This window comes from Dermochelys coriacea, chromosome 6, assembly GCF_009764565.3.
Source record: "Dermochelys coriacea isolate rDerCor1 chromosome 6, rDerCor1.pri.v4, whole genome shotgun sequence".
NCBI lineage: Eukaryota > Metazoa > Chordata > Testudines > Dermochelyidae > Dermochelys > Dermochelys coriacea.
This window is the reverse complement of record NC_050073.1, coordinates 92,151,055-92,178,953: the sequence shown is the minus strand read 5'-3', so window position 1 is coordinate 92,178,953 and position 27,899 is coordinate 92,151,055. Positions and strand designations below refer to the sequence as shown.

At 40.2% G+C, this 27,899-nt stretch overlaps 1 long non-coding RNA gene across 1 annotated transcript; it reads right to left on the bottom strand.

Moving 5' to 3' along the window:
- Positions 1 to 453: 453 nt before the first annotated feature.
- Positions 454 to 23,315, bottom strand: LOC122460518. The gene is made up of 3 exons (XR_006281876.1): positions 23,303 to 23,315; positions 3,788 to 3,797; positions 454 to 577 (listed from the first exon to the last, which is right to left on the bottom strand). It is a non-coding gene; the product is annotated as an uncharacterized LOC122460518 (long non-coding RNA).
- Between the last annotated feature and the right edge of the window lie 4,584 nt (positions 23,316 to 27,899).

Below are 27,899 nucleotides of genomic sequence, written 5' to 3'. Positions count from 1 at the left end.
GGTGGAAGAATCATAGCTAGAGTCATTTAAAAGCAGACAAAGGTCTGGAGAACAATCCAACATTGGCAGAGGATCTGAGGAATGGACAAGATCCGTCAACATATGTTAGATGTTTCTAGAGCTGGTCAAAATGTTTCAAATGCTGACAAAAATTATCAACATATTTTAAAAAATGTTTTAATCACACTGTTAAATAATAACAGGATACTAATATAATATATATTATATATATTTTGGATGTTAATAATAGAATGCCAATTTAAATTTATTATAAATATTTTTGGATGTTTTTCTCGATTTTCAAATATATTGATTTCAATTACAACACAGAATACAAAGTGTACATTACTTACTTTATATTATTTTTTATTACAAATATTTGCACTGTAAAAAAGAAAAAAGAAAAGAAATGGTATTTTTCTATTCATCTCATACAAGTCCACTCAGTACTAACTCTTGTTTGGCCAATTGCTAAGACAAACAAGTTTGTTTACATTTACAGGAGATAATGCTGTCTGCTTCTTATTTACAATGTCACCTAAAAGGGAGTACAGGTGTTTTCATGGACCTGTTGTAGCTGGCATTGCAAAATATGCTAAACATTCATATGCCCCTTCATGCTTTGACTTGTAGGCTCTAAAGTTTTACATTGTTTTGTTTTTGAGTGCAGTTATGTAAAAAACTAAAAATAATTCTACAAGTTTAAGTTTTACTTTCACAATAAAGAGATTGCATTACAGTACTTGTATGAGGTGAATTGAAAAATATAATTTATTTTGTTTATCTTTTTACAATGCAAATATTTGTAATAAAATAATAATATAAAGTGAGCCCTGTACACTTAGTATTCTGTGCTGTAATTGAAATCAATATATTTGAAAATGTAGAAAATATCCAAAAATGTTTATAATAAATTTAAATTGGCATTGTATTATTGTTTAACAGTGCAATTAAAACTGTGATTATTCACAACTATTTTTTTAATCTCGTGATTAATTGTGACTATTTTTAATTGTTTGACAGCCCTAGAAATTACACACTGAAATTTGCTTTTGTAGTCTAATAAATAGACAGATTTTTTTTTCAGTTACTCACCCACCTCTGTCCTAATTTTACCAGGTTGGATTTATATCAGGTTATGGATACATTGACATGGATTGTGGCTACAGCCAACTCAAAATTTAAATTTTGCGGCAGATAAAAAACACATATGAACTTCCTGCATTTAGCCCTCTTGCAAAGCCTCTGACTATCATGGGGCCAGATTCTGCTGTCCTTATTCATGTTCAGTAGCACCTTACTCCACAAATAATCCCACTGAAACCCTGAATATGAGACCACCTTAACCCCCATTTTCCAGGAGGTTTGTAGATATGGGAGAATGTTATTTCAATACTTGCCAATCAGTCTTTTCCCTGAATCATCATTCTTGATTCTACACAACTAAACTCAAGAGGCAGGATTTACTATGTCAACACTATGAAGCATATAGTGCCTTCTTTGTATGTAGGTAGCAGCAAACCCCACATTTAGCTAGGTTTATCAGGAACTGATATTTCTACTGGAAACTGTGAAATATTCCTAATAAAAAAGCACTCCATCATTTAAATATATTGATTTTTAAAATGATTTGCTGTCATCTTCCATCTTGAGTTCAAGCTCGACACACTTGCTGCTGCCTTGTTTGTCATGATTGATATAAACTCTCCCCCCCCCAATATAACAACTAAGGATGGAATTGAGATCTAGGCAGGGGACCCAATTTGTGCTAAGTGACCGTGGTCCCCAGGGGTTGTTCGAGGAGATGGGGGTCACAGGGATACTGAGACTTTGCATCCCATACCAGCTGCACAGAAGGGATGCTGCAGGGACCACTATACCTGGTCTATGTCACCCAAAGTTTCCCCTATTTTGAAGTGATTCTTTTGTGCCCACCCAAACTGGATTTAGGGGAGCTTTGAGCAACTAGGGCAATGTAAATCTGCCCCATCACAAGAGAGAGGCTGCCCCAGGGGTTCTGAGAAGATGCAGGTTTCAGAGTGGTAGCCGTGTTAGTCTGTATCAGCAAAAACGAGGAGTCCTTGTGGCAAAAAATGCAGTTGAATCAAAGTCAGGGAACTCAAAGTAGGAAGAGGTCAACCCAAAAGATGAAAGTTCAAGCAACAAAGTTGGGAAAACCTATGCAGTTTTGGTGATGTTATGCAGCCCCTTTGTCACCTGTGGGCTCCTTTCAGGTTAGGTTCTTGAAATGTGGGCTCTTCCGTGCTGGTATCATGTCTGTAGGTGAGCTGAGACATTGGTGTTTACACCTGGATTATGGTTAGTCCAAGACTCAGGACTGAGGCAAACTCAGGGCTTGGTTTTGAGTGTGGATTTTACGCCGAAATCTCACAGGGATTACCTGAATGGGATAAAGGGATATGTTGTAAATGTTTAAACCCTTTCATCCCCAAAGGACAGCAACTCATCTAACTAGCTCATGTGACAAGATTTCATCCATCTTGGGCTGAAGCCTTAGACCCTCAGTGCTCCCTGGATTTTGACTGAATCTTGACTGGAACCAGGAAATAGGGCCCCACCTGATTTTGGATTCAACCCAGGACCAGTCCCTGTCCCTGAAATTTTAATGGGTTCAGATTAATAGTTCCAGATTTGCCTGACCTTGTGCTGTCATAATGCTGAACTTGCCACAAGAACTTGCAAAACTGCTGGATCTTACAAGAGTTTCAAACTGGCTCAGAGTGTTGTGAATTTCCATTCATCCAGCTAAAAGAAAAGGAGTACTTGTGGCACCTTAGAGACTAACAAATTTATTAGAGCATAAGCTTTCGTGAGCTACAGCTCACTTCATCGGATGCATCCGATGAAGTGAGCTGTAGCTCACGAAAGCTTATGCTCTAATAAATTTGTTAGTCTCTAAGGTGCCACAAGTACTCCTTTTCTTTTTGCGAATACAGACTAACACGGCTGCTACTCTGAAACCATTCATCCAGCTGTATTTCAAGCCAACTAAAGTAAAAGTGTAAGAGTGAGTGTGTCTGTGAATTGTGAGTATGTGGCATTTAACAGGAATCTTGCTGTGAACAGCAGAAGGCTTATTTGCTAAAATCGTTATCCTCCTTTTCTACCATGCTGCTCCCTAAACCTGGATTGAATACTCTACCCCAGCGTGCCAGGGTCCTTCCTCATTCAAATCCTCCTCGTTGGATACAATTAATGGGACTGTGGATGCAATACAGATAACAATCAATGGAAAATTAAAGTCTTGAGTATGTCAAAATTATGCATTAACTTTCTACATTGAATCTTCCAGCATGACTTTTTAATGCTTTAATGTGATGTCCACAGCACTAACACCTATTAGTCAAATGCAACTGGTTTTATTTAAGAGAGAGGGAAATAAGAAAGAGAGAGATAGGGAAAAAGTAAGCACACATTGTCCTCTGTTTCTATCTTACCAGTGTCTGTCTTCTATACTGATTTTTATTTAGACAATAGTAATTCTTCTTCTTCTTTCATATGGCTTGGGTAGGTAGCGACTATTACAAATTTATATCTAAGTTTGATAGCCAGCACATTGCTGCAGCAGTGAGTGCAACTGCTGAATGTCCTTCAGGCCCCTGGTCAAAAAACGAAGGCGACACTCAGATATGATGTGCTCTACCGTTTGAGCCTGGTGACCACAGTCACGTACAGGTGTTTGCCTCATTTTCCATTTAAAGAGGGTTTGTCCACATTTCCCATGAAGTGCCCTGATGCTATTTAATAGGCACCAGTCTTTCTGAACCCAGTGGTTCCTCAACAGGGTCAATGACAAACTGTTTGATTTCAGTGGTTGAAATACTCCATTGAGCCTCAGCATCGAAGGTGGGTGTAAGGATCTTGATGCGGTCCCATAGAGTGTTGTGGGATTTTAATCTCATTTTTGGTGGGTTCTGCAGGTCATCGTGCAGTGGGATCCTTGTGTTTGCATTGACATGATTAAGAAAGCGAGATGTCTGAGCAGCTCTTCTAATCTGTGCAGGCTGGATGTGCAATAAGGCTTGGAGCCAGTCAACTGGAGTCAATTTGAGTGTCCCTGACACTATGTAATTAGCAATATTGAGTTGAGTGTCAAGAAGTTTAGTGTGACTGCTATGAAACCACAACGGTGCACAATATTCAGCTGCAGAATATTCCACGGCAATTGTTGCAGTTCATAAAGTCCATGGACTGGAGCCCTATGATGTTCCAGCCAATTTTCTGACAAGACCTGACCATATCGTGGATATTCTCAAGGTGTTGTTGAAAGGTCAAACTCCAGTCCAGTGTAACGCCAAGATACTTTGGATTAGCCTCATGGCTGATGATCTCACTGCAGAACTGCACATCAAGTTTTATTGTTCAGCTGGAAAGTGGTTACCATGGTTTTTTGGGGGTTAGGCCTAAGTTACCAGCATTGGAAATAAGCAGCCATTGTACTAAGATCTTGGGTTAGGGTTCAGGTGAAAGTATGAAGACTTGTATGCTGAACAGCTTGGGCAATGTTACTCACATGCATGAATTTCCTTCACTCTGTTGCTGGCAGATCTGTGGTATATAGATTAAAAAGTATCGGGGCCAGGACAGAGCCCTGAGGGATGCCATTATTTACTACCTGATTTAAATAATATTTTAGGGGCAACTTTTTCCACTCTTTATTGTAAGTGTTTAAATCACAAGATCATTTGTGTTACAAAAGCTAAAAAAAGTATCCAAGCTAAGGCAAAATATTGCTAGGCAAATGGATCTCGATGAGTCAGATCATTAAAAGGGCAGCTTCCCTTTTTGTGAGGGTCATTTGCACCTGCACAATTTTGCACCCATGTGTTTGCACTTGTTGCTATATTGTGGCTGCTAATCTTGAGGCTTGCTCCTCCAGTTCTCTGTCTGATTGCAGGTGTGAATTACATAGTGAGAAGTGTATATACTGCGATCCACACTTGCAATATATTTGCAGCAATATTTGAGTATAAAAAAATCTTTTAAACAATTTACAACAATGTTCAGTCTAGTAAATCATGAAACTGTGAATATCTGATTGGAAGTTGGAACACACAGCTTCAAACCTACCATTTGTCCCTATCAGCCATTTGCCTATTAAAACTTTATTAACAAGCAATGTACTTTGTCTTGGCTAGGGTACAGTCAGACTTTGTAATGAAGTGTATGCAAATAGGCTTCCCCATGATCCTTGTTGCAAATGGCTTCAATCTTATTAGTTACAATAATTTGATTGAATCTCCTGTTTGAAATCGCCATTATGTCTGATGCATTGTGTTCTCAAAAGATAAATGTGTTGTCATTGTTAGAGAAAGAAAGAAAACTAACTCCTCAGTTAATTATGGTCTTTGGATAAAAAGAAAAAACATGCTGAAATACATCACAACATAACATAACACTGTTACTAAAACCTTCTTAACATGGCTAATTGAATGATAGAGTATGTGGTGTTGCAGAATTTTATTTGGCTGATTGTGTCTTTGAAATCAATGTCAGTAATGTGACCTTGCTGACCCCCTTTGTCATCTGAAATCCCCTTTGCAAATGGCATGTGTGAAATAATCTCAAAGAGCCACATCCTGAGAAGAAAAGATTCTAAATAAATTAATACCTTGCCTTGTCCTGTTAATTGATGCTAATGTTATCGGGGCAAAAGGCTGAGCAAGCACCTTTCAATGAAATAAATAAACCAAGACCAAGACAGAGAGACTCTGCAGGGAATGCTGATGCTAACTCTCTAAGGCTGTTTTCACATGCTGTATAGGAAGCAGCTAGCTCATTTTTAAATGTAATAAAGAATTTCTTGTACAAGGATCATGGCACTAGAACTTAGGGCTTGTCTACACTACCGCGTGGGGTTGATCTAAGATACGCAATTTCAGCTACGTGAATAGCGTAGCAGAAGTCAACGTACTTAGATCTACTTACCACGGTGTCTTCACTGCGGTAAGTCAACAGCTGATGCTCTCCCATCGACTCCGCTTGTGCTTCTCGTTCTGGTGGAGTACTGGAGTCGATGAGAGAGCGCTCAGCAGTCAATTTATTGTGTCTATACTAGATGTGGTCGATAACTGCCCTCCGATCCGGCAGATAGTGTAGACAAGCCCTTAGATACTAAGGTGATGGGGACAGATAGATAGATGGATGGGGCCAGGGCTTGTCTATAAAGAGAATTATACATCAACTAGGGTGTAAACCTATAGCACTCTAGCCTGCATGCACTGTCTCCATATGGACTTGCCATGCACTAAAAGTTTCTTAGTGCACTTTGACTTATTGTGATATACACATTCATCCTTTCTAGAAACTAACCTAGAACAAAACCCTGGGTGTCAACATCCCCAACGTTTGGAATTGTTCAAAATCCAAATGGAGATCTAGATCTGAATTTTTAAATGGCCCCTACTATTATCATTATTTGTTAAGCACTGACCATGCACTCAGCATTGTTCAAGACTTAAGTATTAAGGTAGTCCATGCCCTGGAAAGCTTAAAAACAAGACAATATACAATGGAGACACAGAATAAGGTGCTAATTGTTTTTCTGTTTTAAAATGTGTATACATTAATAGACAGTAGTAAAAAAACAAAATATCACTTCTGAGCACCCCATCAGGGGTGTTTGTAATCTAGATCCAGATCCATGTTTTATTGTTTGGACCCATATTTAATTCCACAGAATCACGGAGCAAATCCTGAAGTCCATGCCCATGCCTTACTCAGGTGCTGTATTTAATGGGAGATTTGCCAGTGCAATACAAAGAGTGAGAGGCACATGAGACATGTCAGTAGTAAGACTAATATTCAAGTACACAGCAATTTCAGGAGCAGCAGAGAGTACAGCTTGAGTGCACTTTACCTTTCTCTGCTTAAACTTGTCAACCAATCCACTAGACCTTCACTTAGGGGCAAAAGAGGCTCGTCTTTAAATAGGAAAATATATTGATAGTCACAAGTTATAAAATTGGTCAACTATAATTAAATGGTCTATTGGCTAGAAGTGAAACACAGTCAGATCTCATATGTGACCAAAATGAATAACTGGCAAATCAAGCCATCATTACAACAACCAAAATTGTAATAAGAGCCTTTAATGGAACAGAATTGACCCACAATACTTGGCAAAACCAATTTACATAAATAGCTACATAAATTTAAATTTCTTGCTTATAAACTTATACTAGTAGACTATTTTCTTCTTGATTCAATTGCTTGTTTTGCTTTGTTTTTTTGTTTTACTTGTTAATGCAGGAGTGTTCAGAAACCGTCTCTTAAAGGTACAATGAGCCAGATAACTCACTGGTGTCAAGCAGTGTAGCTCCAGAGAAGTCTGCAGAACCATGCTGATTTGCACCAGCTGACAATCTGGCCTCTATTGTCAAGTAGTTGAGGCCCAACATTTAGGTTTTATGTAAAAGGGGTTTACAAAACAGAGTACAAATATCATTTTGTAGTATTTGTTGAATTCTGGCACTGTACTTGAAAGTACAATATGCAGGTGCAGATGTAGGCCTGAGCTCCCCTGCCTTCCCACCACAGTTGAGAGTCTATGCAAGCCGGTTAATAAATATTAAATGCAATACACCAGTGCACTAGATTAAATAGAACAGAGTCCCTGACTTTGGACCTTTCAGTGAGCAGGTGAATTGCAATCAGGTGGCATCTCTAATAAAAAGCCAGATTCTGACACTTTTACTCATGTTAAATAGTATCTTACTTCACAAATGGCCCCACTGATTTCACTGAAGCTAAGGTGTTACTCATCACTGAGCAAGATTGGAATAATCTGCACCCCCACCCCACCCCCAAAATAAGGAGAATACCATGTTATTTAAAAGATTAAACATCCATCACAAACAAGGAATAGTAAACACTTAAAGCAAAGAGTTCACAAATACCCCATTGACTTAAAATTGTTTGCCCAAACTATTCAGCAAATACTTAAAAATAACAAGGACATCCCAGAAATCAGGCACAGTTTGCAAGCAATTCACAAAAAGAAATAATTCAATGAGTGTAATTGAGAAAATAAATCTACACCGCCAGCATGTCAAGTTACGAGAACCACATCTCTGACCACAACCACATTGGTTGCAAAGGTTCCAGCATCCTCTCTTCCCTTGCACATCTTCCCCCTTTTCCTTTTTATGAAACCAGATAGTCCATTACTTTGCATCTGGTTTGCTTCCCCCATTAGATTCAAGTTCTTGTCTCCAAAATGCACTTTAATTACCTTTAATATATATTTGAAATGCTCCAGAGAAGCATTTAATTTCAGATCAGAAAAACACAAATCAATATCAACCACCAAGTGTATGTTGTGGCTTTTCAACTGCAAGGTTTTTTTATTTATTTATTTCCCTTATGCGTAGCAGAGACACTTTCGTGAATCCATTGTGCTCTGTGGAGTATGTTGTCTATATCTGCCTGTGGCATATTTTAAAAATTAACAGTGTGTGTAGTGATGTCACTTAGAACTTCAGACTGGCCAGAAACAGCAATTCCATTTCATGCAAAATGTCAGAGTTCCTAAATTTGTTTTTGTTCCAAATCAAAGCGAAAATGAGACATTTGAAAATGTTGATGAAAAAAACATGAGTGAGAGACAGAGCACTGCCCCAGAATAGCGAATAGCCTGCTGAGTACCCTAATCAACACCATTCTTGTGGGGAAGGACTGTACTATTATCCCCATTTTACAGATGAGGAACTGAAGGGCTAAATGATTTGCCCAAGGTCACACAGTATGTCTGTGGCAGAACAGGGAATTGAACACAGGTGTGACAGAGTGCTAGTTGTAGCTCCCTGGTCACTGAGGTTGCTGCAACACAAAGAAGGCTGCAGGTTTAATTGGAGCCAATCAATCAGTTTCTACTGGGAATTACTGACACTTGGTGGTAATTTCTGGGCTAATGAGAAAATTGGCTCAGTAACTGGGAAGATAAATAATTGGGAGGGACAGGAGGAAACTCAGAGAGTTAGCTGAGTGGAAGCAAGAAGCTATGGGGAAGGTTCATCCTGCTGTATACCTGTGCTTATCTTGTCATGTTTGAAAACAGGATTAAGTACCAGACTCTGTGTTTTTGACAAAAACAGGCTAGGCAGCGCTGCTTATTGGGTAGCTGAAGACATGCCCTGTGACACTGGGTCTCCTCTATCTTGAACTAGTGCCCAAACCACTGAATCAGCTTTCCTTATGTAGGCAAAGCTATCATCAACTTCAGTTGGTGTTACGCATTCCAAAGGACTGCACTATCACACCCAGCTTCAGAGACAAACTGGAGACCATAGAGAAAGGGTTGTTTTTCCCCCATATGCACAGAGCAGCCCCATATTTGCAGTCTGAATGATTTTGTTTTAGATGAATGGAAACCATTAAATAAGAAAGCATAAAAATAAAGCACAAAGAGAGAGAGAGAGAGCACAAAGTGTCTGCTTTCTAACAGCTCACAAAATAGCACCTTCTCTTGCTGACAGCAGACTCCTTAGAAATTAAAAGGTGCAGTAGAGAACACAAAGAAAGAGCAATTGTGTAGCTACATACAGCACAGAAAGGGGAGTTTTAGTCATAGGGAACTCTCTCTCTCCTTCAAGGTAGAGTGCTCTACCAAACTTCCTCCTAGATGTTAATGGACAGCCTTACAGTGCATGTTTGAAAAAGGACCTGGAAACTCTTCTTCCCTGTCACCTTCAAATGGCACTTAGTCACCCAGAGACATACTAATGATAAATGTTTGGCTAGTCTGCCTCTTGATCCATGTTTTTAGGTAGCAGAGCTCATGTTTTTAGGTGCCATGGAGCAATCAGCCCTACAGTAAATCCTCATTAACAAGTGCATATTTTTGAGTAATCTCTTATGAAAAGCTTGCTCAGAATATCTATAATACATTCAGGGAATTATAAAGCAGGTAGCCAAGAAAGCAGTCATCATTACTGTCTCTCACGGTTTGTCATCTTCTACCATTTAAAAAGCTTTTGATACCACTGGGGCAAACGTTCCCTTATAAAATCATTCTGCATCTATATTAGATCTCACAACTTTTCTATATTTCTGCCTTCCATTGCTCTTTACTAGTGAGACCACTTTCTAGCATAAGACAGACCCCAATTTCTGTCCATGGAAGTAAGAGGTGGGAGAAGAGAGAAACAATGTTAGACTCATTCCACTCAGACAGAGCCCCTCTGGAAATTCCAGCTCTACAGTACCATCCTGCAAACGCTACCGCAACAGCCAAATTATGGTTGTCCCTGTATAGATAAATCTAAAGTTATGTGAGGAAGATTTTGCTGTGCCGCTTTCCCTAGCACATGCATGTGGCACAGGTCATAAACTGGTCATTATGTTTCATACGACTCTGAAATCCTCTGATAATGGTGCTTTGTAAATACAAAGCATGCATTATTAATTATTTGTACTAGAATCTTTAATAACAAATGTGCAGATGGAGTTACTGGAAACACATGTGAGAATCATCATCAAGCGGGTGTGTTTCTGGTGGAGTTCCACAGGGATCAATTCTTGGCCCTACACTATTTGACATTTTTAGCAATGACCTATAAGAAAACATATGATCATCACTGATAAAGCTAGCAAATAACTCAAAGACACGAATAGTAAAAATGATAAGAGGACAGGTCATGGATACAAAGTGATCTTGATCACTTGGTGAGTTGGGGGCAAGCAAACAATAAGTGGGTTAATACAGCCAAATGAGAATGTATGCAAAGAATTTGGGTGACCAAATGTCCCTTTTTTTAAAGGAACAGTCCCGTATTTAAGCCTTCCTTCAGGGGTCCCGACTATTTCTTTAAAATGGGCAAATTGTCCCATGTTTTCTTCCTACCCCCCACCCCATCAGTACTGGCAAGTCCTGCTGCTGGCCAGATCCCTGCTCGCCAGCTGCCTGTCTACCAGCGGTGAGTGGGGGGGGGGTCCAGTGACCAACAATGGGGGTGGGTGTGCAAGGCTGGTGGTGGGGCAAAGATGCAGCACATGGGGCTAGCCACTACCTCTGCTGGTCTGACAGCACAGCCCCCACTGCGTGCTGGCTCTTGACCAGCAGAGCCCCACCCCCTGTCATGTTTCTGGGAGCTGCCATGATTGGTGAGTGTGGGTAGGCACCAGCCGGTTACGTGTTGCCTCTGCTGCCCACCCATCAGCTCTTTACGTGCTTCCCCTTTCACTGTCCTCTCCCTGCTTTGCCCCTTCACAGCCACATTGCTCCTCCAGATCCCTCCCAGCGGGATTAGAGGATTAGATGTGCCTTTTAGTGAGAGACAAAAGAGGCTCCATCTATTTAGCTTAACAAAGAGGTTAAGGGGTGACCGGAGAAAGTATTTGATAAAGAGCCCATCAATTTAGCAGGCAAAGATATAACAAGATCCAATGGATGGAATCTGAAGATAGACATGTTTAGAATTGAAATAAGGCATAGATTAACAGAGAGTGTATTTAGCCATTTGAACAATTTACCAAAGGTTGTGCTGGAGTCTCCGTCACTAGCAATTTTTAAATCAAGATTGGGTGTTTTTCGATAAGACATGCTCTAGTTAAAGCAGGAATTATTTGGGGAAAGTTTTTTTTCCTGTGTTACACAGGAGGTCAGTGTAGATGATCAGAGTGGTCCCTCCTGGCTTTATAATCTATGAATTTATTGATCTAAAATGGACAAACAATTCTTCTCCCTGAAACGTTTCCTTTAACTCTCTCGAATACAATATGTATATTGATTTAGTTCTGATTGTTAGACTTCTCAGCAGCATTTGGAATAGCACCCCTCACTTTGCAGTAATATTATCTACCTGCTCCATGCAAAATTGCTTGGCTGATATTAATCAATGTTCCTGTGTCACACTTTTAAAATACCCATTAGTTTTAATGTGTCTTATCTCAGGTTGACAAAAAAAAAATTAGACACTGAAAACTGAACATCAAGTCAATTGGAAAACAAAACAAAAAGTTTGCTGCTAAAACCTGATAGTTTGTTTGCATTGATCAGTAAATGTCTGCTACAAATGCTAACAAGTGTAATCCATTGAAAACATAGACAGAAACATCAATACATTTCCCAGGCTCAAATATTGAAGATTTGTATTGGGGATGCATTGAGTTTCTCAAAATCACTTCCTCTGTTTTCACAAAGAATAGGAGAAAGTGATTGAAGTCTGGTTCAATTGATTAGATATTAATATCATTAATAACAACAGATTACATGAGGAGTTAATGATATCTTATGTGATTTATTATAGCCACATGTACTTTATTATGCTATATCAACTGAATGATTATTTCTGGCTGCATTTGTGTTCTGTAGTGAAGTTGAACTCATGCTTGTTATAAGGGAAATTCACTTTTTGAGCTAAAACTCTACCAAGCAGAAATAGTATAATTTATTTCAAGTAATTTAACCAAGTTGTGTTTGTTTTATTAAAAGTTCCAATTTTAAAATACAAGAGACTCATGCATTACCCACAATGATTGGGGCTGTTGTTGGTTTGAGAAGAATTTATCCCAATTTCAGAATAATATAACTTCTCAGACATATTTAATTCCAGATGTTCAAGAAAAAGCCTCTGCCCAGCAGCCTTTTACATTCTGCATATCTTTGGTGATGTTGCAATGAGCATATGTTTAAGGATCGCTTTATTGATATTACATGATGGGTAATGCTTTTCAAGAGCTTGGGTTTTGAACAGAGCTAGCCCAAAACTAAAATCCTAGATTTGAACAATCTACTCAGTAAAGACTAACCCCAGCTCTGAGCTACTTGGTGAATATCAATCTTTACAATAGGTTGAACCCAAATCCCAATCTGAACTCTCTCAAATTTTGCAGAAATTTGTGGCTTCTAATTTTAAAAGTTACCTGCAGACAATGTACCTAGAACATCAGATATTTGCAGTGTTGTCGTAGTTGTGTCGGTTCCAAGATTTTAGAGAGACAAGATGGGTGAGGTAATATCTTTCATTGGACCAGTTTCTGTTGGTCCTGTGAAAGATATTACCTCACCCACCTGGTCTTTAGGACATCAGATGCATGCATGGATTGTTCAAAGGAAAGAGCATCCAAAACAAACTTCAAATTTCAGAACCATTGAAATCTTGACCTGATGCAAGTTGTTGGTTTCTTCTTTGTGTTGTACCCAGGCCCTCAATCTATTGCTTCTCTCACACTCACAGTTATCCTGCTGGTGCCTGCTCATTGTTGAGAGTGGGAAAAGTTGTTAGTCACTACAGTTTGGCTGCTTTACAGTGCATAGACTAGAAGTTCAATCACTGCCAGGAATCAGTTCATTTTGAATTTTGTTAGCAGACCTGGTATTGTCTCCTGAAGAAGAAAAGTTAGGGGAGCATCTCACCCTAAATTCCCCCTAAATTTAGGCACTTTCCACAAACTTATTACATTTCTTCATCAAATAGTGGATGTTCTTTTTACTCGTGCCATTTTTCTAGAGTCAGAACAATAGGCAAGAAGACAGCACAAAGAACTTTCCCCGCTGAAACCAACATAGTAACAGGACAAGAGATGGACATAGCCCTAGTCTTGGAACACATCTGATGAATTGAGTGGTAATTCAAAGATCCCCGGTGCCTCCAAGTACTGGGTGACATGCACGCTGCTTCTGAGTACATGACAGCCAGAACTCCTCTACTCTGATGCTTCCTTTACACTTCAGAGGAGCAAAGGCAGAATTCTGCCCTTGAACTGTTACTAGCCTGACACCAGAAATACTGTGATTGGGAGTGAAGAGAAAAGAACGGAAAGTGCCATGTGAGAAAGGTAAGAATCAGAGAAAGAGGCACGTTCTTCCAGCAATGAACAAGGAATTTTATTAGAATAAGGAAAAATGTATGTGATAAAGATTTTTAAATGCATATCATAATAAAGTTAGGACCAAATCCTACAAATATGTACTACCCAAGTATAGTGCTTATTACTATGTGTAGTCAATAGGGCTTACAATATTAAGCACTATAGTTTGTAGAAACTGTTTTCTGGTTCATGCCAATATTATAAATATTTTATTTTGCTAATCAGCTAAATTCTAAGGTTAAAGGATTTTTATGTTATTTTTTACACTTCTTATCAGGTCCTCCAAAAACTGCAAATAAAGTTTTATGATTCTTGGTTCTGAAGACCAGCAACATCCTAACTGAGATGGTCTCAACTTTCCACCGATGAAATGATACTAATGCTAAATGGCAACATAAATAATCTAATGAATGATAATTTTACACTGCTCAGCCATAAAATCAATCAATTTTTACACTCCAGTGCATCACCTCTGCACCTTACAATCCCTGCTGTAATTCTCCATATGGAAATGAGGAATTACTGAATGACTGAACAGTTTATTCATGTAAAAAGCTGAGTTGTAGTAAAACAATGTGCTGCTACAGCCCACAAGAAAACCAGTAATTTCATTTACCAGAATCTAGGACCATACTAAACTAGCAACTTCTTTTGAATCCACATCTTGATAATATCCTTGCTTGCATGGGTATTATTTAATGCTGAAGAAAGAAAGAAAGAAAGAAAGAAAGAAAGAAAGAAAGAAAGAAAGAAAGAAAGAAAGAAAGAAAGAAAGAAAGAGAAAATTCCACAAGGTCAAATTTTATTTTTTTGGAAAAAAAGGAAGGGAAAAATTATCAGTTCCGCTCTTCCCCATTTATGGACCAATTCTAGCATTGATAACAGAGTCTCTGAAATTTTCAGATTTCTTGTTGCATGTGTTTATGTGATGGCTGCCATCTTGGCTAACACTAGGGATGGAACTAGGTACATCCAGAGCATCTGTGTCTGAAGCTGTATTTAAAGGTTGAGGCCACGAATCTGGGCAAGGGTGCCGGAACCTTTGTAGAATGGGCGGTGGGAGCACTGGAGCCAGAACCAGGATGGCCAGGGGACCATGCTCTGCACTTTTTAACATAGGCATAATCTGGGGGACAGGATCAGCCTTGCTCCCCCAAACTGCAAGCCTCAGGCAGGCACACTGCAGTACCAGCAGGAGCTGTGCCCAAACTATACCATGTTGAAAAATGGGGGCATGGATCTCTTGGTTTTGGCACCATTGATTTGGGGCTATAAAAGACTCACCTTTACTGTGGATGGGACATGGAGGGGGCATATAAAACACACTAACAAGAGGGTTACATTTGTTCATTTGTATTTCATTACGGGGTGAGTAGAGGAGTATTCCTTAAAACTTGAGTTCCAAGAAATCACATGAACTACCTGAAGGAATTGAGCCTCTCCTCCAACCTTTCCCCTGTCTAAGTTTGTATAGTACTCATCAGCACTGTTCTCTCTAAGCTGTGCACGTGTGCGCACACACACAGATCCTAAACCCCACGCACACAGCAAAACACCGCACGCACAAAAATTTGCACAGAAGCATAACAATTTGCACAGAAGAAATTTTTTGCACACATTGCCTGTCAAAAATGAGAGGAAACATTGCTCATCAGCTCAATGCCTGAGTACTTCCTTCCCCTTTCCTCCCAGAAAATGGGAGTTGGAATCCCCTCATCATACTCCAAGTGATCATATGCATCTGCTATGGAACTACAACTTATGAAGCTTCAAGAGAGAAAATGCCACCCAAAAAGTGGTCATCAGAACCCCAAAGTCACCAAAATGCTCAGGTATGACACCTTCAGAACTGAAGCTCAGCTCTGAGGTTCATGAATTTACAGTACACTTTGACTGGATAAAAAGGCTGACAAATGTTGGATTCAACAACCACAAAATTGCTCCTTTAACATTACAAACATTACAAATCAAATGACCTTCCCTCATCAGAATTCATATGTTTGGGATCAAATGGCTCTGGATTCATCTTCTTCAATGGGTGATGAGTGGTAAGAAGTTTCCATCCCAGGATGTCTCTTCTTGAGAGGTTTCTATAGACTCTTCCAAATCCCTCCTCAAAACTCACTTCCCCTAAAGTGTATGTCAGTAGAAATGCTGTCACCCACTCATTGCATTATAAATGAAAGCTTTAAGAACAGTTCCCTGAGTTTTCCAGTGAATTCTGTGTCATATGTCTGTTTAGACCAGGGGTGGACAAACTTTTTGGCCCATCAGGGTTGTGAAATAGTATGGAGGGCCGGGTAGGGAAGGCTGTGCCGCCACAAACAGCCTGGCCCCTGCCCCCTATCCGCCCCCTCCCACTTCCCGCTTCCTGACTGCCCCCCTTAGAACCCCCTACCCATCCAACACACTCTGTCCCCGACTGCTCCAACCTCTATCCACACCCCTTGCCCCCCGACAGACCCCCCCAACAGGCCCCCCGACCCATCCAACCCCCCCATTCCTTGTCCCCTGACTGCCCCCTCCTGGGACCCCCATCCCTAACTGCCCCCCTCGGACCCCACCCCCATCCAAACCCCCTGCTCCCTGTCCCCCCTCCCGGGACCCCCTGGGACCCCATCCCCTATCCAACCCCCCCGTTCCCTGTCTCCTGACCACCACCCCCAAACCTCTGCCCCATCCAACCACCCCCTGAATACCTCCCGGGACCTCCTGCCCCTTATCCAACCCCTCACCCCGCCCCCTTACAATGCCACTCAGAGTGGCAGGACAGATTGCCTGGAAAGCCTGGGAGGTAGGCAGGCGCAAGCCGTGCTCCCCGCAGAGCTGCAGGGGAGGAGGGACAGCGGGGGAGACGCCGGGGGGCTAGGCTTCCCAGCCGGGTGCTCAGGGGCCGAGCAGTACAGTCCTGTGGGCTGGATGTGGCCCGTGGGCCGTAGTTTGCCCACCTTAGTTTACACTGTGCACTCTGCAGCCAAGTTTTCTTTTATCTCTTGTACAACATCGAGCCCTCTGTTGGTGTTTAACTTTACTCTTTGTATCCTCATAACTAAGAATCTTGAGACTTAATTGACATATCTATCTTTCAAGATAGATACATAGCTATGAACATTATGGGCCACATTGTCCCCTTCATCTTTATGGTTGGACATGCCTAAAGCAGGCAGACCCAGGTCAAGAGGGACATGCAAGAGGACACTTTCACTCTCTCTCCCCTTCTTTCACGGAAGACACTTCTCAAGGGTTCCACAGGTGTGGGTATCTGCAGCAGAAGGATAATAGCTTCTTTCCATAGCTTCCAACCCCTCAAAATCCATGACACTCTAGCAGCTGAGATAATACTGACCTAGTTTGGGGCCAATTCATCCATCTTCTAACTCTACTGAAATCAAAGGAAGTACAATAGGGTTTAATTGGCCCATTCTTGTTCCCTAAATGTGCATCACTGTCCTTCTGACACCAGAATTTGGCCTTAAAATTGTATTGCCTTTTATTATTTGCAAAAAAAATGTGTACAGTTTCTTAAACTCTGTAGCAGGAAGGAAGGCAGGAGGGAACTGGAGAAGGCTCTTGGCAGAAGGTCAACATTGAAGCAGAAAGAACCAGAGTACCAATCTTTGCCTGTCTACACTAAAGGTTTGCACTGGTATGGCTATCCCAGTGGCTGGCACTAATGACTGTGACCATGGTGAATTCCTTAAATATAGAAAACTGTTTTTGTGGTGTTTTATGTCATCAATACATTTTCCTTCAAGCCTGACTCTCCACTGATCATTTGATTACTAAAATGAAGCCTATAATAAATTTTTATGCCCCTTATGATTGTTGTTGTTTACAACCTATGTGCTAGGGCTGTTGCAATTCATTGAATATTTATTCAGTGAGAACCCACTATCTTTCCACATCTGGCTTGTTAAACACAGCATGAAGCACCTGGATTCTCTAAATCTACAATCCACTTGCTGCATCCATTATTCACCTGCATTGCTAGATGGATTTGCAAGGGCTTTACAGTCTTCATAGGGCCTGATGACTGCTGAATGGCAGTACCCTCTGTCCACCCCCAACTCCACAATCCCCATCCTTTCTAACTCATATTCAAGCCTGTAGTCTTGCCAAGAAATACAGATTGGAAAGCCAAATGTCACTATTTGTTTTGAAAATAAAGATGCCATTGAGAAGCCTACTGGTTATTAGTATTATTTATCTCTATTACAAAGTCCCCCAAAGTATTCAATTAGTCTCAGGGCCCCAGTGTGTTGTGCACTGTGCAAACACATAGCACAATGTGGCCCCTGCTCTAAGGAGTTTACAGTCTATATTAAGACAAGAGGCAAGGAGTGAGTATAACAGATAATATCAGGGTGGAGGATTCAGAGATGGGCAAGAGTAATAAGAGCACATGGTTACATATATTGACTGAGCAATGGCTTACATCCCTCCTGCCCATCACTCATACTAAGATGATTACAATTAGGGATGCTGTTTTTATTCCCTATAAAATACTTTGATCCTATCTTTTTTAAAACTAGTTGCTTCTATTGCTGTAGATTATTTTCCATATGGGTCAAATCCTGAATCTGAGTGTCCCATCTGAATAACTGGCCTTGGTGCTAGGCAGATACATGTAGAGAGATAGTGAGGAGTAGGCCTGGCCGGAAAAGAAGAATTCCATTTTGTGAAAAAAATGGAAGTTTTTCATAGATTAGAAGGGCAGAAGGGACCATTGTGATCAACTAGTCTGATGTCTTGCATAACACCAGCCAGGCTAACATTGGTTGTGTTCAGCAACAGGATGAAACTGAGACATTTTGAATTTTTTAATGGAAAAAACAGAGAAAGACACACCCAAAATAGCCCCATGGGGAGACCCACATTCAAGTCTCTTCACTGCATGAGTCAGAGCAGGGACTTAAATATAGATCTCCCACATCCAAGACGAGCACCTTAACTATTGGGCTATAGAGTCAATCTCTGGATTTCTGGCCCAATCAATATTTAATTATTTATACAAAGTGGAACAGCTCCAACTGGAGACGGAGTGGTTATAGCACTCACCAGCTCTGCATCATGCAGAAGTCTGCATCTCCCATGTCCCAAGTGAGTACTCTAACCATCTCCTGGGGAATAATTCCTGAGCAGCTCTAGTGGGGAGGCACCTTCCACCCAAGATGCTTTTTGACCCAATGGCTCATATAAGGGAGGACTGAATAGCAGCAGATTTCCTTGGCATGGATTTCCTATGCACTGGTCCTCCCTTAAATGGTTCCCCACATTCTTCAGCTGAACTGCTCTAGTTCTGCTGTCAAGGGATATTCCATAACGGCAAAGGAGGAAACTGGGCTTGTACTTATATTAACTTTACTCTGTGAACAGAATACCGCTTAAATTGTCATCCAATCTTATTTATAATAATAATAATAATTAATAAATAATACTTTGTCTTATATCTTATTACAGGGCATGAACTGTCTTATTTTATGCTCTTACAGCACTAGGTACACTGTTGGCATATAATGATAATACTGAGATAAAACCTTTCTGCTAATGATCTCAAAGCACCTTACAAGTATTAATTAATGAGACATATCAAACCACATTCACAGATATCCCCCAAATTTGTGGATGCCTGGTTCCAAGTTCAAACTCTATGGCCACCCCTTTCGCTGTTATGAGCCAAACCAAAAACCTGAACTGAAGAGACCTCTTTAGGTCAGTTACAACCCAGACAGAACAAGAGCAAACCATTCTCATTAAGTCCTGAAAAGTGAGTATGATTACAGCCATTTCACAACTGGAGAGAGTGTGACAGAGAGATTAAGGTCCCAAGGACACAAAGCATGTCAGTAGCAGAGATAGGAATAAAATCAGCAGTTAAACATCCAACACTTTTTCCACATGGAGGGTGCCATCTTGTTCTCAAAATGACGTGCTCCACACAGCGTGACTTTTCACACACCATGCATGAGATGTCACATTGGTGGTGGTGTTCCTACACTGGTAGGGGGACTACAGTACTACCGTTACTTGGCCACTCAGGACTACACTGTAAAATAATTTTAGTTAAAGTGAAAATAAGAAGAATGTGATAAATTTTGTCTGCAATAATTGTTTACTTTTGATTCCTTTGTGAGTCTTATTTTAATGACAAAATATTTTAAACTAATAAACTAATCTAACTAATAGAATAATAATAACATGAAACTTATGTATAAAAATGAAAGGAGTCTGGGAAATTTAGTCAGATACCAAAGGGGTCCTTTGCAGAAAAAAGTTTGAGTAGACCACACTCCAACAATTAGACTTCACTCTGTTCCACATTTATTGGACACACATCAGATTGTCTGTATTATTATTGGTTTCAGAGTAGCAGCTGTGTTAGTTTGTATTCGCAAAAAGAAAAGGAGTACTTGTGGCACCTTAGAGGCTAACAAATTTATTTGAGCATAAGCTTTTGTGAGCTACAGCTCATTTCATCGGATGCATTCAGTGGAAAATACAGTGGGGAGATTTATATACATAGAGAACATGAAACCATGGGTCTTACCCCATACACACTGTAATGAGAGTGATCACTTAAGGTGAGCTATTACCAGCAGGAGAACGAGGGGGGGGGGGCTGGGGGCGAGAAAAAATCTTTTGTAGTGATAATCAAGGTGGGCCATTTCCAGCAGTTAACAAGAACGTCTGAAGAAAAGTGGGGGGGGGGTGGAATAAACATGGGGAAATAGTTTTACTTTGTGTAATGACCCATCCACTCCCAGTCTCTATTCAAGCCTAAGTTAATTTTATCCAGCTTGCAAATTAATTCCAATTCATCAGTCTCTCATTGGAGTCTGTTTTTGAAGTTTTTTTGTTGAAGGATAGCCACTCTCAGGTCTGTAATCGAGTGACCGGAGAGATTGAAGTGTTCTCCGACTGGTTTTTGAATGTTATATAAATCTCCCCACTGAATAGAGACTGGGAGTGGATGGGTCATTACACAAAGTAAAACTATTTCCCCATGTTTATTTCCCCCCGATACACACACTGTTCCTCACAAATTCTTGTCAACTGCTGGAAATGGACCACTTTGATTATCACTACAAAAGGTCCTCCCACCCTCCCCCCGCCTGCTGGTAATAGCTCACTTTAAGTGATCACTCTGGTTACAGTGTGTATAGTAACACCCATTGTTTCATGTTCTCTATGTATTTAAATCTTCCCACTGTATTTTCCACTGAATGCATCCGATGAAGTGAGCTGTAGCTCACGAAAGCTTATGCTCAAATAAATTTGTTAGTTTCTAAGGTGCCACAAGTACTCCTTTTCTTTTTGTATTATTATTATTACCACATAGTCTCAATATTGGCTGCTACTTAGAAGCTGTTTTTGTTGGCAATTGCTTTTCTGCTCCTTTTTTTTTAAACAGGATCAGTCTTCATAGTGGTTTTCAAAATAATTTTTTTAAAAAAACTTAATTTTTTTAAAAATGAGTTGTGCATTCAACAAAACACCCAATTTCTAGAACAGATTGTTTCAAGACATGTGCCCATACTTCTGAACTTAAAAAAATGATCCATAATGTGATTAGACACTGCACATTGTTATGGGCATTTAATGGAATTTTATGATTGACTGCAGTATGATTCTGCCAGCTCTTTTCCTTGAGCAAAGTCAGAAGAACATCATGAATCAAGGGCAAGAGAAGAATTTGCTATGCAGATACCTTGAGGAATTTTAAACTTGCTGATGGACCAAATTAGGTCTTTAATAATAAGTGTGCTTTCATTAAAATACCAACACCTTACCTTAGCTTTCACTCTCTGGTCTGGCTCCTTGCAGCAGGAAACTCGTCAGATTCTTGTTGATTACTTGACACCCATTTGCCTTAATGTAAAATGTTGGCAAAAGTCACTATACCTTCTGAAATGGGAAAATAGCCATGGGAACATTTCAAATACACTGGATGAAACTTTAGTCCTACTGAAATCAATGGAAGTTCTGCCACTGATTTGATAGAACCAGATTTCACCACTGTACTTAGAATACACACTGTGCCTAAAGATTTAATATTAGAACAAATCTATGCATGAACAGGTCCAAATGATGGTTCACCTCACATATTATTCTCAAGTCAGGATGCATATCAGTTTCATAGATCTGAATTCTAGGTGGAGTGTTTTCATCTCCAAAACTTCTGAGTTTTTTGGTTTCCATTCAGATGTACACAGGCATAATTTCATTCTAAAGATCTGAGTTCAGAAATAATGCAGGTCAAGAAAATTGTGTTCAGTTTCCATTCTAACTGTGCCCTTTTTCAGTGGTTTATAACTTTTTTTCAGATAAATTCACTTCCCACTTCCTACATATACGTAGAGAGATGGACAGAGAGGTATGTGGTATGGGCAGAAAGGTTTCACTGGCATGAGTTTAGGGAGATTGATTTACTCAATACAGCCCATCCTGTAATATCATGCAGACCTTAAATTTGCTATATAGGAGCTCATATTAAATAACATTTCTTTTTCTTACTTTGTTTACTCAGACCTTTCTCAGGCAACTTCCATTATTGATGTATAACTGCCATTCTGGGTTTGTTCCCATTTTTGAAGGTTGCTTCTTGCATAGTGATTGTTACCTAATCATGGCTAAATAAATAGATAATAATAATACTGTCACACTGCCCACTTTTCTTTATGGGGATATGTACTGGAAGTTCTCAGAATATAGGACTTCCTCTTCCTTGATTTATCCTTGGCATTCAAGGAAATGTGGTTGTCCTAGTTCAATTCAAACTTTAAGAGTGTGTCAATTCATCTTAACAGGTTATTCGCTGCATTTTGGCCTCCATTCCCTTCTCTTTGTTGGTAAATTTGTAACCTTGGTTACTCTCGTTAGTGAGGCTTGGGCATGCAGTTCCTGTCAAAGCTTAATGCAGATGCATTTGCCACCCTTCTACGCATATTTAGAACAAGAAGGAAAGGCCTGAAATATCCTGTAAGTGTTACTGCCATGTCTCTGTTTTTCTCTGCAGGTACAACATGCACATTCATTCTCAACCATGCTGGTACAAAGAATGGACTCTTACGATAACATACTCTGGAATGCCATTTTAAAAAGGTTTGCAACATTTCTGCATAAATGTTATCATCTTAAAATGCTAAGTTAAATTAAATTGTTACAAAGTCAGAGATATACCATACAGATTGTGTAAAGAACAGAGAAGTACTATCTATGTCTTTCTTGATGGCTACCAGTTGGCAGTCTCAGATCTGCTAGAAATTGAAATAATAAAGAGGTAGGACTAGAAATCTGGGGTGTAACCCTGGCTTCAGTGAAATCAATGGAAAAACTCCTATTGACTTTATTGAGGACAGGATTACACCCCAAGTCTCCAGCTTCCAAGATAGATATATTGGGCCCAATCCTTTCTTTGAAGTCACTCAGAAACTTGCAGGCCCAGGCCCAGAGACATTAAATGGAACACAAGACATTTATGTTATTAATAATTTTCTTTTATATACTTTCATTTTTGGCCTTTCTCTTTTGTATGGTAATATGGATTGAATATGTACCACTAGGTACATGACCCAGATACTATGGTGACGTGAACCTGATTCCACTGAAGACAATGGGAGTTTTGCCTGAATAAGCTGGAGTAAGGACTTTGGGGTTTGGAATAGAAAGCATTCAGATCAATAGAGCTGCACCAATTTACACCAGCCAAAGATCTGCCCCCTCACATCATTTAGAAAACCTATATTTATGGTCTAAATTAAGCCTGCAGCATTCCTTAAAGCATGGGTATTATCTTGGATGAAACTATACTATGGAATAAGCCAAGGAATTTCTGCAGACTGAGGATTTTTTTAGAACAAAATCATCTGGCTCCCATCCTGTTCATCAGCCTGACACTCTGAGACCAGAAGAAAGTAAATGAGAAACTCATCCAATCAGGCATGTATTGGCAGAGTTTTCTCAGCAAAAGAGGAAAAAACCCGAAGACTATGTCACTCAGGATAAACAATGAAAAGGTAAAGCAGCTTGGGCACCCAGAGAAGTTTAAAAGAAAATATCTGTGAGCAAAATATATGTAGGAGTGCAAATGTAAAGCCATATATTTATTTTAAGAAATTATAAAATAAGAGTATTATTGGTTTTCATGAGAGATGTGAACTGAACTGTACATACCTTGGAGAATGCATCTGAAGAAGTGGGGTTTTTTACCCACAAAAGCTTATGCCCAAATAAATCTGTTAGTCTTTAAGGTGCCACCAGACTCCTCGTTGTTTTTGTGGATACAGACTAACCTGGCTACCCCTCTGATATTCTTCCTTAACATTTTAAATGAATTTTCATACTAATGAAAAGAGCCAGACATAGGGCATGCAGGTGCTACGCAAGCTCCATACACACATACACCCATGCACACAATTCAACCTGAAATGTTCTGGCTCATGTACCTATGAATCGTGACCTGGAAACCCACCAGAGGGAGTGTTGTCATGCCAATAAATTATGAAAGTTTATTTTTTGTACCAGTCCATTTAATATACTGCTTTTGAACAAAATATATGAATTGCATATTGCACATATACTACTTGAAATGTAGCATACAGTACCATTCAACTAAGAGTCGTTTTTACAGGTACTTTGTTTTTACTATCCACCCAAGTGGGAATAAAAAATAGTATTTTCCTTGACTGCAAAATTTATGTCTGTCCTTTGAAAGCAACATGAATTAGTGTGGAGATGTGTGAAATAGCACTTTCCCCCTCCCCTATGTGGAACAAGTGGGAAAATATATATATAATTATTCTTTAAATATAGTAAGGATGTGCTGAGCCTAAGAGGTGCATGTAGGTTAGCATCCCTGTCAGGGGAGGGAGTTGAAGCTTTATTGTCAAGACAGGTACTTTGGTGCCTGCATTATATCCATGTGAAGCAAACATTACCTCATGGTTTTCCCTTATTCTGTGTGTTATACCTCAGATTGTTTACACACCTTCAGTTAATTTGCTACTGGACACATTTCAAAGGGACATCAACCTGCCCTCCATTTCTAAAGATGCAATTTTGCACATAAAAATCACTTGATCAGTGCTTATTTTCTTGTCCTATTCTATTCTATTCTATATGGGATTTTATACTGTGCTCATCACCGTGGTAATTGAGCACCTTCCTGTAGTGCATTAAGCAATGTGGCTAACTTCTGTCCCATGTTGTTTGTTCTTTGACCTCTCCCCAGAAGGAGAAGTGTGTATTAGTATTGCTTGCTGGATAGACATTGCATACCTTCAATTACACTAGATTTGTGTGTACTAATAGGTTTGCATGTGTCAATGCTATCATTTGCGGGTGTTGAGTAGAACTGGTTGGAATTTTTTTTGATGAAATATTGCATATTTAGTACTGCAGTCATTTCCATTTAGAAGGGTTTTTTCCACAACTAGAGAAGTCAATCACATTTTTTTAATAAAAAGTTTTGCTTCTGTAGAAAAATCTCCCACCCTGTCACCCCCAGAGAAAGCAGCATTGCAACCCAGCTGGGGTAGTCACCTCCGTTTTGAGAATTACTTCTGTATTTCAATTCCACTCAAAGGAAAATGGTTGTGATTAGCTGCAATCAGAGCTGTGCAAACCATTTGTGTTGAAGCCAGAAGCTCCCACTGGAGCTGGGAGCACTCAGCACGTTTGAAAATCAGACATGCCTGTTAGTGCTGTGAGCCTAGAGAGCTGGAAAGTCAATGCAAGTTATGTAATGCTCTGATTTCCATAACAATGAATATGCATTAATTCATTTACATAAATCCCCCTTCAGTTCCTTGCTCCTCCTCTCTCTCAAATCAATACATTCTCTCTGCCAAATCCATCATTTCTTACTTGAGTTTCCACTTCTCCCCCACCACTCTAAATTCATTCTTGAGTTTCCCTCCATCACCTTGATCTGGCTTGCCTTTGAATTTCCTCCATGTCCCACCCTCTGTCTCAGGTTCCCCCATCCCTTTTTCATATCTCCTTTCCAGTTCCCCTGCTCAAATTTCTCATTTCATAGAATCATAGAGTCATAGAAGATTAGGGTTGGAAGAGACCTCAGGAGATCATCTAGTCCAACCCCCTGCTTAAAGCAGGACCAACATCAACTAAATCATCCCAGCCAGGGCTTTGTCAAGATGGGCCTTAAAAACCTCTAAGGATGGAGATTCCACCACCACTCTAGGTAACCCATTCCAGTGCTTCACCACACTCCTAGTGAAATAGTGTTTCCTAATATCCAACCTAGACTGTATCCCCAACTGTAACTTGAGACCATTGCTCCTTGTTTTGTCATCTGCCACCACTGAGAACAGCCGAGCTCCATCCTCTTTGGAACCCCGCTTCAGGTCGTTGAAGGCTGCTATCAAATCCCTCCTCACTCTTCTCTTCTGCAGACTAAACACGCCCAGTTCCCTCAGCCTCTCCTCGTAAATCATGTGCCTCAGCCCCCTGATCATTTTTGTTGCCCTATGCTGAACTCTCCAATTTGTCCACATCCTTTCTGTAGGGGGGGCCCAAAACTGGATTCAATACTCCAGATGTGGCCTTACCAGTGCCAAATAGAGAGGAAAAATCACTTCCCTCGATCTGCTGGCAGTGCTCCTATTAATGCAGACCAATATGCTGTTAGCCTTCTTGGCAACAAGGGCACACTGTTGACTCATATCCAGCTTCTCATCCACTGTAATCCCCAGGTCCTTTTCTGAAGAACTGCTGCTTAGTCGGTCCGCAGCCTGTAGCAGTGCATGGAATTCTTCAGTCCTAAGTACAGGAATCTGCACTTATCCTTGTTAAACCCCATCAGATTTCTTTTGGCCCAATTCTCCAATTTGCATATGTCACTCTGGACCCTATCCCTACCCTCCAGCATATCTACTTCTCCCTGCACCTTAGTGTCATCCACAAACTTGCTGAGGGTGCAATCTATCCCATCATCCAGATCATTAATAAAGATGTTGAACAAAACTGGCCCCTGGGGCACTCTGCTTGATACCGGCTGCCAACTAGAGATTGATCCATTGATCACTACCAGCTGAGCCCAACAATCTATCCACCTTATAGTCCATTCATCCAATCCCTACTTTTTTAACTTGCTGGCAAGACTACTGTAGGACACCATATTAAAAGCTTTGCTAAAGTCAAGATATATCATGTCCACTGCTTTCCCCATATACACAGTACCAGTTATCTAATCATAGAAGGCAATCAGATTGGTCAGGCATAACTTGCCCTTGGTGAATCCATGTTGACTGTTCCTGATCACCTTCCTCTCCTCCAAGTGCTTCAAAATGGTTTCCTTGAGGACCTGCTTCATGATTTTTCCAGGGACTGAGGGTGAGGCTGTCTGGTCTGTAGTTCCCTAGGTTCTCCTTCTTCCCTTTTTAAAAGTTACCAATTCCCTCAGCACCCTTGGATGCATTAGATCTCGACCCATTGACTTGTGTATGTCCAGCTTTTCTAAATAGTCCTTAACCTGTTCTTTCACGACTGAGGGCTGCTCACTTCCTTCCCATACTGTGTTGCCCAGAACAGCAATGTGGGAGTTGACCTTGTCTCTGAAGACTCAGGTAAAAAATGCATTGAGTCCTTCAGATTTTTCCATATCATCTGTCACTAGGTTGCCTCCCCCATTCATGTCACTAGGTTGCCTCCACACATTCCCTGACCTTTTTTTTTTTTTGTTGCTAACGTACATGTAGAAACCCTTCTTGTTACCCTTCACATCTCTTGCTAACTGCCACTCCAATAATTTTTTGGCCTTCCTGATTATACCTCTTCATGCTCGAGCAATATTTTTATATTCCTCCCTAGTCATCTGTCCAAGTTTCCACTTCTTGTAAGCTTCCTTTTTTAAACTTTTTGTGTTTAAGCTCACCCAAGATTTCACTGTTAAGCCAAGCTGGTCGCCTGCATATTTGCAATTCTTTCTACACATCAGGATGGTTTGTCGCTGCGCCCTCAATAAAGATTCTTTAAAATACAGCCAGCTCTCCTGGACTCCATTCCCCCTCATATTAGCCTCCCAGGGGATCCTGACCATCAGTTCC